This window comes from Seriola lalandi, unplaced genomic scaffold, assembly GCF_002814215.2.
Source record: "Seriola lalandi dorsalis isolate HSWRI2012SDOR001 ecotype SW California unplaced genomic scaffold, Sedor1 jcf7180002054920, whole genome shotgun sequence".
In the NCBI taxonomy this organism is placed as follows: domain Eukaryota; kingdom Metazoa; phylum Chordata; class Actinopteri; order Carangiformes; family Carangidae; genus Seriola; species Seriola lalandi.
In genome coordinates, this window is record NW_019525472.1 from 1 (window position 1) to 8,488 (window position 8,488).

The following is an 8,488-nucleotide window of genomic DNA, read 5'->3' on the forward strand; positions in this document are numbered from 1 at the left end:
ATGCCTTACTATACTATGTCGTTTTTATGACTTTTTATGCCTTACTATACTATGTCGTTTTTATGACGTTTTATGCCATACTATACTATGCCATTTTTATGAATTTTTATACCTTACTATAGTATGACGTTTTTATGACTTTTCATGTCTTACTATACTATGACGTTTTTATGACTTTTTATGCCTTACAATACTATGTCGTTTTTATGATTTTTTATGCCTTACTTTACTATGCCGTTTTTATGATTTTTTATGTCTTGCTGTACTATGACCGTTTTTGCCTTACTATACAATGACGTTTTTATGACTTTTTATGCCTTACAATATTCTGATTTTTTATGCCTCACTATACCATGCTGTTTTTTCTATTTTTTATGCCTTACTATACTATGCCGTATTTTATGACTTTTTATTCCTCACTATACTATGCCACTTATATGACTTTTTATCCCCTTACTATACTATGTCGTTTTTATGGCTTTTTATGCCTTACTATACTATGATGTTTTTTTGAGTCTTATGCCTTACTATACTATGCCACTTTTATGACTTTTAACGTGTTTCTATACAATGACTTTTTTTACCGTGCTATAATATGCCATTATTATGAATTTTTATGCCTTATTATAATATGCCATTATTATGAATTTTTATGCCTTATTATAATATGCCATTTTTATGACTTTTTATGCCTCACTATACTATGCCGTTTTTATGACTTTTTATGCCTTGCTATACTATGACTTTTTATGCCTCACAATACTCTGACTTTTTATGCCTTACTATACTATGCCACTTTTATGACTTTTAACGTGTTTCTATACAATGACTTTTTTTACCGTGCTATACTATGCCATTATTATGACTTTTTATGGCTTATTATACTATGCCATTTTTATGACATTTTATGCCTTACTATACCATGCCATTTCTTATGATTTTTATGCCTTACAATACTCTGACTTTTTATGCCTCACAATACTATGCAGTTTTTATGACTTTTTATGCCTTACTACACTATGCCGTTTTTATGACTTTTTATGCCTTACTACACTATGTCGTTTTTATGACTTTTTATGCCTTACTATACTATGCCGTTTTTATGACTTTTTATGCCTGACTATACGTCATATATCTATGACGTTTTTATGAATTTTTATGCCTTACTATACTATGACGTTTTTATGACTTTTTATGCCTTACTATACTATGACCTTTTTATGCCTTAGTATACTATGACCTTTTTATGACTTTTTATGCCCTAGTATACTATGACCTTTTTATGACTTACTATACTATGACCTTTTTATGACTTTTTATTCTTTACTATATGTATGGATGTTTTTTATGGCTTTTTATGCATTACTATACTATTACCTTTTTATGAATGTTTGCCTTGCTATACTACAACTTTTTATGACTTACTATACTATGACCTTTTTATGCCTTAGTATACAATGACCTTTTTATGACTTTTTATGCCTAACTATACTATGACCTTTTTATGCCTTACTATACTATGCCGTTTTATGACTTTTTATGCCTCACTACACTGACTTTTTTAGGACTTTGTATGCCTTACTATAATAATATGACCTTCTTATGAATTTTTATGCCTTACTATACTATGACCTTTAATGCTTTAATATAATTTGCAATTTTATTACTTTTTATGCTTTGCTATATGTATTGATTTTTTTTTATGGCTTTTTATGCCTAACTATACTATGATGTTTTTTATGGCTTTTTATGCCTTACTATACTATGATATTTTTTTTGACTTTTTATGCCTTACTATACTATGACGTTTTTATGACTTTTTATGCCTTGCTATACCATGACTTTTTATGACTCACTATACTATGTCTTTTTTATAATTTTTTATGACTTACTATACTACGCTGTTTTTATGATTTTTTATCTCATGCTATACGATGACTTTTTATGCCTTACTATACAATGACGTTTTTATGACTTTTTATGCCTTAAAATACTCTGCCTTTTTATGCCGCACTATACCATGCCGTTTTTATGATTTTTTATGCCTTACTATACTATGACGTTTTTATGACTTTTTATGCCTTACAATACTATGCAGTTTTTATGACTTTTTATGCCTTACTATACTATGCCGTTTTTATGACTTTTTATGCCTTACAATACTCTGACTTTTAATGCCTCACTATACCATGCCGTTTTTATGATTTTCTATGCCTTACTATACTATGCCACTTTCATGACCTTTTATGCCTTAATATACAATGACGTTTTTATGACTTTTTATGTCTTACAATACTATGATGTTTTTATGACTTTTTTCTGTCTACCTATACTATGACTTTTTATGCCTTACTATACAATGACGTTTTTATGATTTTTTATGCCTTGCTATACTATGCCGTTTCTATGACTTTTTATTCCTTACTATACTATGAAGTCTTTATGACTTTTCATGCCTTACTATACTATGCCATTTTTATGACTTTTTATGCCTCACTATACTATGCATTTTTTATGACTTTTTATATCTTGCTATACTATGCCGTTTTTATGACTTTTAATGCCTTACTATACTATGCTGTTTTTATGACTTTTTATGCCTTACTATACTATGAGGTTTTTATGACTTTTTATGCCTTACAATACTCTGACTTTTTATGCCTTTTTATGCCTTACTATACTATGCCACTTTTATGCCTTTTTATGCCTTACTATACTATGCCACTTTTATGACTTTTTATGTCTTGCTATACTATGAATTTTTATGCCTCACTATACTATGCATTTTTTATGACTTTTTATATCTAGCTATACTATGCCGTTTTTATGACTTTTAATGCCTTACTATACTATGCCGTTTTTATGACATTTTATGCCTTGCTATACTATGACGTTTTTATAACTTTTCATGATTTACAATAATCTGACTTTTTATGCCTCAATATACTATGCCATTTTTATGACTTTTTATGCCTTACTATACTATGACGTTTTTATGACTTTTTTCTGTCTTGCTATACTATGACTTTTTATGTCTTCCTATACAATGACGTTTTTATGACTTTTTATGCCTTACAATACTCTGACTTTTGATGCCTCACTATACCATTCCGTTTTTATGATTTTTTATGCCTTACTATACTATGCCGTTTTTATGACTTTTTATGCCTTACTATACTATGACCTTACGACTTTTTATGCCTTACTATACTATGTCGTTTTTATGACTTTTTATGCCTTACTATACTATGCCGTTTTTATGACTTTTTATGCCTCACTATACTATGTCGTTTTTATAATTTTTTATGACTTACTATACTACGCTGTTTTTATAATTTTTTATCTCATGCTATACTATGACTTTTTATGCCTCACTATACCATGCCGTTTTTATGATTTTTTATGCCTTACTATACTATGCCGTTTTTATGACTTTTTATGCCTTGCTATACCATGACTTTTCATGCCTCACTATACTATATCTTTTTTATAATTTTTTATGACTTACTATACTACGCTGTTTTTATGATTTTTTATCTCATGCTATACTATGACTTTTTATGCCTTACTATACAATGACGTTTTTATGACTTTTTATGCCTTACAATACTCTGACTTTTTATGCCTCACTATACCATGCCGTTTTTATGATTTTTTATGCCTTACTATACTATGACGTTTTTATGACTTTTTATGCCTTACTATACTATGCCACTTTCATGACCTTTTATGCCTTACTATACAATGACGTTTTTATGACTTTTTATGTCTTACAATACTCTGATTTTCTATGCCTCACTATACCATGCTGTTTTTTTTATTTTTTATGCCTTACTATACTATGACGTTTTTATGACTTTTTATGCCTTACAATACTCTGATTTTCTATGCCTTTTAATGTGTTTCTATTATGTTTTTATGCCGTGCTATACTATGCCATTATTATGAATTTTTATGCCTTATTATACTATGCCACTTTTATGACTTTTAATGTGTTTCTATACTATGACTTTTTATGCCGTGCTAAACCATGCCATTTTTATCACTTTTTATCCCCTACTATACTATGCCATTTTTATGATTTTTATGCCTTACAATACTCTAACTTTTTATGCCTCACTATACTATGCCGTTTTTACGATTTTTTATGCCTTACTATACTATGACGTCTTTATGACTTTTCATGCCTTATTATACTATGCCGTTTTTATGACTTTTTATGCCTCACTATACTATGCATTTTTTATGACTTCTTATATCTTGCTATACTATGCCGTTTTTATGACTTTTAATGCCTTATTATACTATGCCGTTTTTATGACATTTTATGCCTTGCTATACTATGACATTTTTAAGACTTTTTATGTCTTACAATACTCTGATTTTTTATGCCTTACTATACTATGACGTTTTTATGACTTTTTATGCCTTACTATACTCATGACTTTTTATGCCTTACTATACTATGCCTCTTTCATGACCTTTTATGCCTTACTATACTATGCCGTTTTTATGACTTTTTATGCCTTACTATACTATGCCACTTTCATGACCTTTTATGCCTTACTATACAATGACGTTTTTAAGACTTTTTATGTCTTACAATACTCTGATTTTTTATGCCTCACTATACCATGCTGTTTGTTTGATTTTTTATGCCTTACTATACTATGACGTTTTTATGACTTTTTATGCCTTACTATACTATGATGTTTTTATGACTTTTTATGTCTTGCTATAATATGACTTTTTATGCCTTACTATACTATGTCGTTTTTATGACTTTTTATGCCTTAATATACTATGCCGTTTTAATTCATTTTTATGCCTTACTATGCTATGACGTTTTTTTGACTTTTTATGCCTTACTATACTATGCCACTTTTATGACTTTTAATGTGTTTCTATACTATGACTTTTTATGCCGTGCTATACTATGCCATTATTATGAATTTTTATGCCTTACTATACTATGACGTTTTTATGACTTTTTATGCCTTACTAAACTATGCCATTTTTACGACGTTTTATGCCCTACTATACTATGCCATTTTTATGATTTTTATGCCTTACTATACTATGACTTTTTATGACTTTTCATGCCTTACTATACAATGACGTTTTTATGACTTTTTATGTCTTACTATACTACTATGACTTTTTATGCCTTACTATACTATGCCATTTTTATGACTTTTTATGCCTTACTATACTATGACTTTTTATGATTTTTATGCCTTACTATACTATACGTTTTTATGACTTTTTATGCCTTACTATACTATGACGTTTTTATGCCTTTATTATGCCTTTACTATTCTATGTTATGTTTTATGACTTTTTATGCCTTACTATAACTATGCCATTTTTGACGTTTTATGCCTTACTATACTATGCCGTTTTTATGACTTTTTATGCTTTACTATACTATGCCGTTTTAATGACTTTTTATGCCTTACTATACTATGACGTTTTTATGACTTTTTATGTCTTGTTATACTATGACGTTTTATGCCTTACTAAACTATGCCATTTTTATGACGTTTTATGCCTTACTATACTATGCCATTTTTATGATTTTTATGCCTTACTATATTATGCAGTTTTTATGACTTTTTATGCCTTACTATACTATGATGTTTTTATGACTTTTTATGCCTTCCTATACTATGCCGTTTTTATGACTTTTTATGCCTTACTATATTATGCCGTTTTTATTACTTTTTATGCCTTACTATACTATGATTTTTTTATGACTTTTTATGCCTTACTATACTATGACGTTTTTATGACTTCTTGTCTTGCTATACTATTATGTATTCATTATTTTTTATGCCTTATAATACTATGACGTTTTTATGCCTTGCTATACTATGACGTTTTTATGACTTTTTATGTCTTACTATATTGTGCTGTTTTTATTACTTTTTATGCTTTACTATACTGTGATATTATTGCTATTTTCTGATCATGCTACAATGTGTTTTTGCCTTATAATACTCTGACATTTTTATACTTTACTATACAATGACATATATGTTAACAACACTATTGATATAGGGACAAATATGCCATATATATGTCATTATAACACATAAAAATTCGACTTTATTAAAACAACATGCTTATTAAAATTCTATAGGATTGTATATGATTTTAATAATAATTTCTTATTAAATGTAACCACACATGTTTATCTTTTCTATTTATGTACTGTATATAATGAACATATAGTCACAGGCTTTGGGATTGATATATATTTATGTAACATATATCTGTAGTATAAACCTATAATATAAACATACTAAAATACATGTAGCTAGATATATAGGCCTGTGTCAATATATGATATTATATTATTATATTATAGTATGATATATATAACCCGTACATACATTACATTTGTCAATGGGCATTTTTGAATGTAAATTAAGATCTCATGTTTTAATAAAGCATTTGATTGATGGCATTAGAAAGCCAATCTCTTTGTTTTTGAGGGGTAGCGGAGTTGTTGCATCACTACCAATGTTGAGACCAAAACTGTGTGATCTAATAATGTAACATAAACATAAGGGGCAAGTACTCTTCCTTTTGATACTTTAAGTAAATTTTGCTATTGCTTACTTTTGCTTAAGTGACATTTTCAATGCAGGACTTTTTATATAGGAATACTGCTATTTGTACTTGAAAACTTCCTCCACCACTGCTTTTTTGGACTACATTATATCTTACAAACTGCTTTGATAATACTGACCTACAATCATGTCACTAAAGCAAACTTGAATTTGAGAGTGATAGTGATTACATCTGTAAAAAATGCCTTTTATTATATTGTATTTAATATTATTGTTGATATTTGCAAATTATTGTATAATCATTTATCAATCATCTGTCAATGTTTATAATTTTCTGTACTGCGTTGGCAATATAGGTTTCTGATCCGTCATGCCAATTAGGCTTATCTGAATTTGAATTTGAAAATGCAAACATTAAAGAATGGGACTGTCCATCTCTAAATCCATCCCTCTCACCCACTTACACCCTCTGATTATGTAAATTGAGTACCAACTCTTGCCTCTGCAGGGCACCATAGTTATGCAGGGAGGCCAAACAGCTTACAGGATAATTGTCCATTATATTTGCTCTCTGACATTTTGGACAAATGACACATATGAGCTACACTGATGCTGTTCTGTTATCTGACATTAACATGTTCAAGCTGTTATCCGCTGTGCCAGATGGATCTCTTCCATTCAGGAAACTGACCCAATGATTTATGAAAATATCTTTCAGCTGACACGGATGGACAGACGATGCATTAGGAGCTGCAGTAACTACAGTCCTTATGGTGCTGCACATGAATGTGTATGAGCAGAGGGCGATTATGTTTAGTTTTTCATCTACCAGATGTTCAAACCTCTTAACTTTTTTGTGGATGGTGTAATGCATTAGATTCCAGTTTAAGGTACAGCTGAATCATTGACAGCAATTTAATTGCCTAAAATTTAGCCAACTGATTAAGTTATTTTTAAGCAAATTCTAGCTTTTTAAACATACGTTTTTGGTGGTTTTCTTACTCTTCTGTGTTAATAGAATTAATCCGTTTGGTTCTTAGACTGTTGGATGGACAAACAGTCTGAAGACTGGACTTTATAAATTGTAATGGACATTTTTGATAGTGCACACCTGCAAACCAACAGGTGCGTAAGAGAAGAAAAAGAAAATGTAAAAATATACTAATGCTCATTTTATCACCATTTAATAAATAAACCAGAGAGCAGGAGTAAATCTTTTGTGTTGACATTATATAGAAAATAATCATCAAATGAATCCATAATGAAAATCATCACTAGTCGCAGTCTCCTCACTTAATAATTGGCTAGCTGGAGAAATGCCCGGAAATCATGCAGGATTCAGCAACAATTTTATTTAGAAAAATAAATAAAAACAACACACAACATTTTGTACAAAGAAAACAAAATCAACATGAAACCATCACTTCATTAGAGCAAAATTTTAATTTTATATATCCCCATTCATGTGAATGGGATAGTATATTTATATATAATTTTATACATTTATATATATATATAAAATAAAATGTTTTGTTTTGTTATAATGCCAAAAATTGTATCCATGACATTTTAAACATGTAATTTTGTACATTCATTGATGGAAATTCGGGGAAAAATGAGCAAGAGTATCAACCTTTCTTGCCTCATTAAATAAGATTTTAATCTTTAACTTAACTGTTTATGATTTAACAAACATAAAAAATGACAGCATGTGTCAGATTTATTTCTACATTTGAAGAGAACAATTATTACAATCATAGTCAATGATGCAGGAATTTTAGCAATCTCAAAAGGGAACCGTAACGCAGAGGTGGAGGAAAAAATGGAAAAGATGGTGAAACACAGTTTCTGTATATCTGTCTATGACGAAGTCTATGATAACGATCCTGAAACCACACTTTTAAAAAAAACAG